We start from the raw sequence: 11,937 nt of genomic DNA, 5'->3' as shown, positions 1-11,937 counted from the left end.
ACTTTATCAATCTTTTTCCATAATATTTTATGTGTCACGTTCTCACAATTCGAACTATGAAGAGGGATGTCGTAATCATAATCGAAATTTAAGAACACACTATGTATCCTTTGAATAAATTTATTAAAATTTCTCAATCTAAGCTTTAGATTTTGAAACGAATATAATATTCTCTCCCTTAATTGCAAAACAACTTTTCAACCCATACAACTTTGCAAATTGAATCTTTGTTTTTCTATAATTAATATTGCTAACTTGCAATACTTACTATAATAATCATACAAGCATAACATTTATGCTCCCACTATCATGATGATTATTATCATATAAGCATAACACTTATGCTCCCACTAGCTTTGACATGTATTCAGAAAACTGCTGAACTTCAGAAAAAAATGCCTATTGAATTTCTGAAGTTCATATTTCTAATACCAGATGCTTCGATAAGCCTTTATCTAAGCTTCTTAAACTTATACACCTTTGCCTTAGATATCTCATATGTGTGTCTAAACAATTCAGAACTTATATCAATAAGTCCCAAATGTTAGACTAATTGCCAAATCTCACAATTTGAACTATGGAAAGGGATGTCGTAACCATAATCGAATTTGAGAATACAATTTTCACAATTGCTATCTTCTTAAAATCTCTCTTACTGAAATCATTTCCTCACATGCATTTTCATGAAGGAGGTAATCTTATGACACTTAGATTTTATGGTGTATGAGTTCCTATCCATATGAATTTGCCAAAACCAAGTTTGTGACAAATCCAAACTCATATGGATTGAACTTTCTTGATTTCTAGCCTTATGGTTACACGAATGCCCACCATGTCTTCCAAGTAGTTTAGCAACTTATCCTTACAAATCAATGTACTTTCCATCGATCAAGGTGTTTTGTCTTTATGCATTCAAATGAGAACTCATATAACTCACATACATAATTTACTCAATTGGAATGGCACAAAAACAAAATAATGTCAACACGATAGGTTGTAAACCTCAAGTCGTATGCTAGTGATGATCGATAAGGTGTATTCTTGATTTGTTCTTGAAACCTTTTTCAAGATCATCAAAACTCCCACTGACCTCTTGACATGTATGATATTCTTGTCAGGAAACTTTCTTAGACAAAACAAATATTCAAGAGTTAGTGTAGTTCTTATCAAGACAAAACACTTCACATAATTGGTCCTAGTTGGTCTTTATCTTATCGAAGACATCACAACTTACCAATTTCAAATGTACAAGAATAAGAAAACTTTTCCAAATTCCCCATTTGTTGAGTGTTATAAACCTACTAAAGACGTTTCACTCAAGTCACATCCTTGACTCTAAGACTTGATATTGGAACGAAGCATGATTGACTTCTTGATTTAACCATTTCTACAATTCTCGATTCCTCTTCTTAGACATGCAATTCAACTAAGACTCACTTAGAGGATCAATTGAGACATGGTTCTTAATCATTAAGACCTATCATAAAACACAATAAAAGTTACTCTCCCTTCTTCTTAGAATAGAGAAAGTTTTATCATTCTGCCTACTAGATTCTTTTTACTCGTTCTGCTATTGATTGAAACTATTTCAATCAAATTAGAATTATACTCAATCTTATAAGTATAACCATATTTACTAAACTTTAGTAAATCATGACTAATATCTTTATCACTCTTGTGGTAGACTTGATCAACGTACGACCTAGTGTACTCGATCTCCTAGTCCTTCAATTGACACTTTGTCAAAGAATTAGTCTAAATTTCCCAATTGTGAAAGTTTTTCATTCATCATACAATACACGTTGCATGATTCCAAGTTTCTGTCCAATTGAACTTGGGCGATGAGAAACTCTCCCTATTTGGTAAACCTTTGACATTTCCGCAAATAATACAATTAAGAATCAAATCCATTATTGCTAATAATAGAAACCTTCAAACATCAATTTTTCATACATGCCATTGCAAGGATAAATAAATAATATAAAATCAAAATTTATTTTATTGCGGAAAAATTTATCCTTACAATGCAATTCAATTGAAAAACTATTTTATTACATATTTCTTAGCAATCTATTCTAACTCCAAGTAATAGCTCAAGAATCCAATCTTCAAGCAATGTGATCGAAATCCATTTCTTCAAGATTAGATTCAGTTCACTTCTTCCCTTAAGCTTCCTCTCTTTTCTTCGATCCTACAAAACATCAAAATGTAGTCTTATCACATCATGTATTAAGAATCTAGAATATGAACTTAAAAGAGTTATTTAATGGACTTTACCTGAAGTAGAGCCATACGTATTGACTCTCCCATCTCTTAGATCTCTCAGGTAGTTGGGGCAACTTCGTCTTTAATGCCCCTTCTCTTGGCAATAAAAGCAAATGGACTCCTCTGGCACAACACATCGGACAATCACAGACTTAGTTCTTTCTGGACTTTCAATGTTGCTAGTGTCTATTGAAGTTTGGGAGTTTGATTCACCAGAAAAATTTGCTTGACCATCACGCCAAATCATTGTTGATTCAGCAACTATAAGCAAATATGTGAGATCAATGAGGGTCACGTCGTGATCCATCATATAGTACTTTCTAACGAACTCTCTATATGATTCAGTAAGTAACCGAAGAACCCAATCAACAACCAATATCTCTAAGATATCGACACCCAATATCCTTAACCTATCAATGTGCGACTTCATCTCTAAGACGTGAGCACACACAGACTTTCCATCTTCATGCTTAATTGCCAATAGGGCTTGAGTGAGCTGGAACTTTTCAAGCCTTTTGAACTTGTGGGGTAGGGAGAACATTTGGAGGAGGTGGAGGAAGTGAAGCATGATCTCTTGTTCCTCGATCATATCGTGGAACATCATCTTCATTTGGAAAGCTTGTTCCATGGGATTTGGGAAGACCATGATTGTCAGAACTAGACATCTACAAAACGGGAGAAAATTCAAGTTAAGTTGATTAGAATTCTTGATGTAACACCCAAATGAAACGTCAAGCTAGGATCCAACACAATACTCTACAACCTAGAAGAGGGATGTCGTAATCTAGTTGTAGAATATTTGAAGGTAGGTAAATGACGATTTACCAATTTCCACCATGAAAAACAAAAAGGAAGTTAAGTTTTAAATGAATTGAAACTCCTAGATCTTTTGAGATTCATTGAACTTTTCAATGGCATGTTTAAATCTCGATTATGCCCTTCTATTTGTCACTGGGATGCCGAGGATCGCAAATAAGGTGTGAATAACCGTATGAATCACGTGGTGCACCCAATGCTACTATCACCTAATCAATGTGCCGGTTAGCCACACACGCTCCATTGATCTATGATAAGCATCAAGCCACCCTTCGCCACTAATGTCATCCCCAAATTAGTGTGTCGGTTAACCACACACGCTCCACTAACGTTTTACAATGGTACGAAGTGTAATTTCATTGGTTAGCATACAATTTCACATTTTGCCTAAAGTAACTATGATTTGGGAATTTGTATAAGCATTTAGTTACTTTGTACTTCATTATACTTATAATGGAAGGTTTCTTTCCTATCCTACCCGTTCGGCTAACGACCCTCCACTAGTCAAGAGTGCGATGGGTAAGTGTGGATACCCATTCAGTCACCATTTTATAGGCAATTTCCTTAAACACCCCAGATAGACTAGCTTCGTGAATGAGGCTTACTAATGGTAAGACTGACTTTTACTCATATATATAATATTAGACTTTTAATGTTAGTATAGGGTGTATTTTACACTTTTAAAATACTAGGTGGTTTAATTTAGTAAATTATACTTTTAATTTAATTAAATATAAACCAAAACTTTATGGGTTTATTAAATCTCTTTTAATTATACACTTTAATTAATTAATAAAACCATAAGGGTGTGATTTGAACTTTTCAAATTACTAGGGTTTTAGAATTTAACATTTCAAAATTAAACTTTTAATCAACTTTTAAATTCCAAACCTTGAGGGCAAGTTCTGAAACATTTCAAAACATTAGGGTTTATAATTTAAATATTTCAAAATTAAACTTTTAATAAAAAAATTTAAATTCCAAAACTTGAGGGCATGTTTTGAAACTTTTCAAATCATTGAGGTTTAACTATTTAAATTTCAAAAACAAAACTTTTAAGTTCAAATTTAAACTACAAAACCTAAAGGGGGAAATTGAAACTTTTCCACCGATCATTCAAATCTAAATTACAAATAATCAATATTTATCTAATAAAACAAAAGATTATCTAAATTTGACAATTATCTTCAATTTTGGCAAGGATAAACTCCGAATATTGATAACAATCGGAGTTTATTAATATAAAATGTTTTAGGTAATTATCTACAACAAAAACAGGTCAAAATCCCGAAATCCGCTCCATCTGCAACTCCGGCTCGTCGAGTCAAGCATGGACTCGTCGAGTTTACTATGGAATCGGCGAGTCCATCCCCCAGAACCAAAAAAATTTCGATTTTAAGCATGAATAATCAACCAAAGCATCAAATACATCAAACAAACAGCCCTAGGCTCTTATACCACTGATGGGTTTCGAGCAATACATCATTCCTATGGTGTACATGCAAACCCTAATAGCTTTTGGATCAAGTTTGTCTAATGAACATGCAATTGAATATCCAAAGCTATAAAACCCTAAATCTATCAAATAAGAACTGAAATAAGGGTTTAGTAATTACCTTTGATTGTTATATTGCAATAACAATCAATTCCTTGTTTTGATTGGCTTTAGAAAGCTTAATGCCTCAAGTGTTGCACCTCTAATGGAGTCACAAACATGACTAAGCAAATTGGATGAAGAGGGAAGAGAGAGGAGGCTGCCCAAAACGTCTAGAAACCCTAAAGGAAGACTTGTGCATGTTTTTGGGGCTTAAGGGTCCTTTATATATGTGTAGGCTATTAGGGTTTTAAACTAGGAAACCCTAATCTGACTGCTTAGGCCCTAAGCATCCCATGGATCCCTTTCTTTAGAGTCATGGACGAAGTCTTATGGGCTTCCACATAAATTTCGTCCACTCCACTCTATGGAGTCCATTAGCCCACTCTAGCAATTATCTTATAATTACAATTCCAGTCCCTTAAGTTTAATTAATCTCTTTTAGCCACAAAATTAATTCTTAATTAATTCTTGACTAATATTAATTGAAAAACATGATTTCTCCTTTAATATATTATTCTGATAATATATTAATAAATCATAATTAAACCTTTCTCTCCTTAATCCATCCTACATGTTGCTATGGTGAAGGCAAACCCAAAAGGACCATGCTCATAATCGGGTCAAGTACGTACCAAAATAGTTATGGATTTAGAAACTAATCCAACAATTATGTCATATCGAACCCTTTCGGCTAATGACCCCCACCACATAATGAAACGGTGGGTGAAAAGGACACCCATTCAACGGTTATTTTATAAGCAGTTTCCTTATACCTCTCTTATAGTGTGGCTCCATGAATGATGCCTACTATTAATGCTACTAATTTTTATGTTACAAATATAATATTATAACTTATATATATATATATATATATATATATATATATATATATATGTTGTATTTTAAAATCTTTTGAAAATACAAGGTTTCAATTTAATTATCGTAACATTTAATTAATCATTTTTTAAACCATTTGGATTTAATATTTATATTTTAATTAAACAATTAATTAATTACATTAAATCTTATAAAGGAGTAATCATTATCTTAATTATATTATAATGGAATAATATTAGATTCCTTTTATCATTCAATTTTTAAAATTTAGGGTTTCATAATTATCAAGTATTAAGGTTTAGATTTTAGCCAATTAAAATACCAATTAATGACTAATAATTACCATATAAATTGAAAATAGAAAGTTTAATTCGAAACCCGATAGTAGTCATAAATGAGCCAAGCCCTGAGGTTGACATGTTTCTTTTTTCTTTTCCAAGTTTCATCTTTATGCACTTATGGCTAAAAACCCTAGGCTCTGTTACCACTATTGAGAGTTTTAGGTTACAAAACAAATATACTTGCAAAATTTCCCATAAATACTTATGAGTACATGCAACCTCAAAAAATTCTACAATTTTTTGAAGCAAAATACTTTATGGATTTCCACAATTTTAACAACATACTTTATGAAACAAAACTAATATTGTGATAATAAAAAATCACAACTTACAAAACAAACCTTTGCTTAAATCGAATTATGTTACATATATCTATTTCTAGTCTCCTTGAATTGCTAGCTCGAATAATATGGTAGCCTCTAGTGTGTTAGACCTAAATGTTGGCTTTTGAGCATTCTAACACTCCTAAGGTTTACATGCAACCCAAAATACCTTGGATCTAAGTTTTCTCTATTATACATGAAAACTTGATCATTCCAAGGTATTACCATTACTAGCATACAAAACTTTGTTACATGGGTAATAAAACAAGTTAGAAGACATACCTTTTGTTGTAGTTGGAAGCCTTGGACCTTCAAGAACTTAGTGCCCTGAGTGTTGCGCCTCAAATGGAATCACACAACACCACCAACTATTGGAATAACTTGAGAGATGATTATATTGCACCAAAATCGGCTAGCCCTCACTTGTATATCTTAAGTGCCGATTTTGATAGTATGAGGCTTCTTTATATAGTGGGCACATTAGGGTTACACCATGTAACTCATGACTTTCCATATTCCTCATGATCCATGGGTTTTATCCTCCATTGGGTATCCATGGGTCACCACATGGGTTTAGCCCAACATGAAGAACTATGGATCATAAGCCCACTTTATCAGAATGAATGATTTACCAAATCAATCCCCATTTATTTAATTAGTCTCTTTTGTTTACAAAATTAATTTCAAAGTAATTCTTGATCCATACTAATTAAATAATATGATTTCATATTTATATATTAGAACTTATAATATATTAATAAATCATAAATATCCTCTTCTCACAAAAGTCTATCCAAATTGTTTTGATGCCATGCAACCCAAATGCACCATGCTACTCTCAGGTCAAGTACATACCAATAATAGTTATGGGCTTAGACTCCTAATCCAACAGTCTCCCACTTGGATAAGTCTAATAACTATTACTGAAAGCATGAATCCAACCAACTAGCAATCGTAGCTCTTAAAAGCCGTTGTCGAACTCTGATCTAGTCAATGACGTGTCCATTAGATAAGGGTATATTCCTCAATTCAAGATATCATACGGACTGAGGCATGGATTATAATCACTTTCTCTGTCCATCTGTTGTTTCCTGATTTTTGATTTATGACGACCGACTTATTGAACAAATCAAATCAAGCTAGGGATGATGTCATCAGTAAATCATCGAGGGGCCCACATATATCACTTTTATCCACATGGGGTAAAAGGGACAAATAAATTTTGACCCAAATGCTCTCTTGTACTTACTCATCAAATTACACACAAAGATATGTTTTATAACATCCAAGTTACGGGTGTGTTTACATATGTCAATGTGCAACCAAATCGCAACTACAACTCACACGTCTCCGTTTGAAGAATATAAGATATTATCGTTTCATTATCACTCGTGATAAAATCCATGAAGTGATTCAAAGGAGCATGTGTTGAATCTAATACTCGAATCTTATTCCAGGAGCACTCATAAACACTAAAGCCTCCTTGTCCCTAACAAACTACATACCCATTCATGACAGTCTTGCCTAAATACCTACTTCCAAAGTATGATCGACTATGGATGGTTTGAATAACCTAGTTATTTAGGAAGTCAAAACATGCAAAGTGAAACACAAGAATAATACTAATCCTATATGGCCCAAAAACGTTTGAGTCATATTGATTACTCATTATTCATTGTATAATGCACACTATATTTGTCTAAACGATAGTTATGCCATGCACCAAGCATGCACACTATGTTTGTCTATGGTCTTTAATTTTTGAAATAGATCAATTCAAAAACATTTCAATGATGCTCATTTCAAATTTTCAAATCCTTATCGCAAGTGTAAGTATTCCAAATTCTTGTCACTGCTATAAAGTGTTAGATTCTAAACTATCATGCAATGATTTTATTGTAATGTCTAGGTGCCAAAAGTCATAGAGACTTGACCAATGATACTACAAAATATGCATTTTGAGATTGTTACAAGACAATTCCATGGAAATGATGTCTCAGATTCAAAGTACATTCCTTTGAACATCCTTCTTGCATAAAAATTTCTAACTTTCTCATCTATTCTTCAACTCCCAATATGGAAACATTCCATATTTTCCATACGACATCTCATTATTAATAGACTCTTGTCTATTTATAATAATGTCAATATGGTCCATCCATTACTACACTTCCAACTTTCCTTAAGTGACGAATCTTTGGTGAACCTTAGATTGTCCTTAACAGTTGTTTAGCCACTTTAGTCATATCCTGTTCTATTTCTTCTTTTCCTCTAAATGCCCTAGGAATCTGGAAAATTTAGAAAACGAGAATATTATAGCATATGTAATCGATCCTATGCCTTTTCCTATAATATTTCTATTTGCCATGTTCTCATAACTTTTTGATTATGAAGAGGGATGTCGTAATCATAATCAAATTTTGAGAACGCAATTAACATTTCCATATATAGAATTTCCTTATGTTGAACCATTCCAACATAACATTCATGTATATTTGACTAAAATTGATTAAAATCTCAATCTAAGCTTTTAGATTTAAAATGAAGTATGAATTCCTCTACTTTAATTATAGCAAAACAACTTTTTCAAACCCTGCATCTTTGAAAATTGAAACTTTTGTTTTCTATAGTTAACATTGCCAACTTGCAACACTTTCCATAATAATTATGCTCCCAATAGCATACTAACTATTATTTTACTAGCATAATACGTATGCTCCCACTAGCTTTGACATGTACCCAGAAGTCAGGTGGACTTCTAAAAATCAATACCTATTGACTTTCATTACCAAAGTTCAGATTTCTGATATGAGATGGTTCGATAAGACTTTATCTAGGCTTCTCAAACTCATACAATTTCCTTAGATATCTCACATGCGTGTCTTAAGTATTTAGAACTTACGACAATATGTTCTAAATATTTAGACCCTTTGCCCATTTTCACAATTTGAATTATGAAACGGATGTCATAACCATAATCAAATTTGAGAATCCGAATATCACAACTACTATCTCCTTAAAATCTACTTAGTGAACACATTTCCTTACCAACATTTTCATGAATCGGAGAGAAACCTTATGACACTTAGATTTTATGGTGTATGTGTTCCTATCCATGTGAATTTGTCAAAACCATAACCACAAGACAAGGTTAGTAACAAATCCATACTCATATGGACTAAACTAGTTCAATCTTAATTTCTTGCCACCTGGACGCACAAGTCCCTACCATTGCTTCCAAGTAGTTATGCAAACAGTTGAGAACTTATCAAACTCACATGCATAGTCAACCTTAACTAGAATGGGCACAAAAATAAGAATATGTCAACACGATAGGTTACAAGCCTCAGGTCGTGTGCTAGTGTTTAACAATAGGCTTACTCTTGATTAGTTCTTGAAACTTTCAACATCTTTAAGACTCCCATTGACCTCTTGACATATAAGATTCACTTTGTCAAGGAACATTACTTGACAAACAAATATTCAAGAGTTAGTGCGGATTCTTATCAAGACAAACACTTCACAAAATTGGCCTTAGTTGGTCTTTGTTTTATCCAAAACATCACAACTTATCGATTTCAAATGTACAAGAGTAGAAAAATTTTACTCTACATTTGATAAGTATTTTAAACATTTCTTAAGATTATGTCACTCAAGGTCACAATCTAGGATTATGACTCTAAGAATTGTTTTGGGAAAGAAGTATGACTCATTTTCTTGATTTAAACTATTTCAAAAATTCAAGATTTCTCTTCTTAGCCATACAAATGCACTAAGATGTCTTTAGAGGATCAATTGTGATAATGCTTTTTTTTCATTAAGATGATCATAAAACACGATACCAAAGTACTCTCCCATATTTTCATATTGGAGAAACTTTTATCTTTCTGCCTGATTTGATTCTTCATATTCGTTCTGCCATACATTGTGGTGGATCTTGACAAGTATACACCCAATGTACCCAATCTCCCAGTCCTTCACTTGACTCAGATATACATGTGAACAAGGAATTAGTCTTAATTTACCAAAGATGAAAATTCTCATTCATCATACAATACAACTTTCATGATTCCAAGTTTCTGTCCAATTAAAACTTGGGTGATGAGAATCCTTCCTTATTTGGCAAATACTCGACACTACCACAAATGAAAGAATCAAATTCATATTGCTAACATAGAAACATAGAAACATCAATTTTCACAAATGCCATTGCTAGGAGATGTAATAAAATAAAACAAAATTTTATTTATTTATAAAATACGAAAAAAAACTTTTCCTTACAATGCAATTACAAATGAAAACTATGTTATTACATATTTCCTAGCAATCTATCATAACTCCTAAGTAGCAGCTTAAAAATCCGATCAACGAACCATGCGATAAAAATCCATTTTCACGATCAGATTCAACGTACTCTTCCTTTAAGCTTCCTTCCCTTTGCATAATCCTTCAAAATCATCAAAATGCAACCATGTCACATCATGTATAAAGAATCAACAATTAGGAACTTAATAGAGTTAGATAGTAGACTTACCTGAAGCAATTCAAACTTTTCGATTCTACCTTTTCTCAGACCTTTTATGTACACAACGAATGCCCTTTCTCTTGACAATAGAAACATATAGACTCTTTGGTAATGGTACACATGACAGTCTCAGACTTAGCCTTTCTCTTTCCCTTGGGAAGAGAAATCTTTTCTGGACTTCCAATGTTTCCAATACCAATGTCCATGGAAGTTTGGGGAGTGGATCTTCCCATCAAATTTGCTTTTCTTATGCGCCACATTATTGCTGATTCAGCAGCAACAAGCAAATAAGTAAGATCAACAAGGGTCATTTCGTGGTCTATCATATAGTAGTCCTTAATGAACTCACTATAGGACTCAGGAAGTGACTGAAGAACCCAATCAATAGCCAACTTCCTTGAGACTTGGACACCCAAAACTCTCCGCCAGTCAATATGCGACTTCATCTCCAAGACGTGAGTACACACAGGACTTCCATCTTAATGTTTCATTGCAAGTAGGGTTTGAGTGACCATGAATTTTTCAAGTCTTTGAACTTGTGGGTTAAGGAGAATTATTGGAGGAGGTAGAGGAAGTGAAGTATGACTTCCATGATTTAACCGCAAGACATTATCTTCAAGAGGAAAGCTTGTTCCATAAGATTTGGGAAGACCATAGTTGTCTGAACTAGACATCTACAATGGGAGAATTCAAGTGAGTTGATTTAAGTCCTTAATATAACACCCAATTGAAATATTAAGGCTAGGACCCAGCACAATATTTTACAATTTGGAAGAGGGATGTCGTAATCTAAACTGAAAAATATTTAAAGGTAGGTAAACGACGATTTACCAATTTCCACCACGAAAAACGAAAAAGAATTTTAGGTTTTAAGTAAATTGAAACTCCTAGATCCTTTGAGATTCATTGAACAATTCAATGGCATGTTTAAATCTCGATTGTGCCCTTCAAGTCTGTGACTGAGATGCTGAGGATCACAAACAAGGTGTGAACAACCATGAAAATTAGCTTGGTACTCCCAATGTTACAACCACCTAATCAATGTGACGGTTAACCACACACGCTCCATTGATCTTTGATTAACATAAAGCTACCATTTTCCACGCACTGTCACTCCAGATTAGTGTGTCGGTTAACCACATACGCTCCACTAACAGCTTAACAAGGTGCAAAGTGCAATTTCATGGGTTAGCACCATGTTCACATTTTCCTAACGACCCTCCACCAGTCTTA

This window comes from Lactuca serriola, chromosome 8 (assembly GCF_051521515.1).
Source record: "Lactuca serriola cultivar US96UC23 chromosome 8, Lser_US96UC23_V15, whole genome shotgun sequence".
Lineage (NCBI taxonomy): Eukaryota > Viridiplantae > Streptophyta > Magnoliopsida > Asterales > Asteraceae > Lactuca > Lactuca serriola.
The sequence above is the reverse complement of the archived record's forward strand: the minus strand, read 5'-3'. Positions refer to the sequence as shown.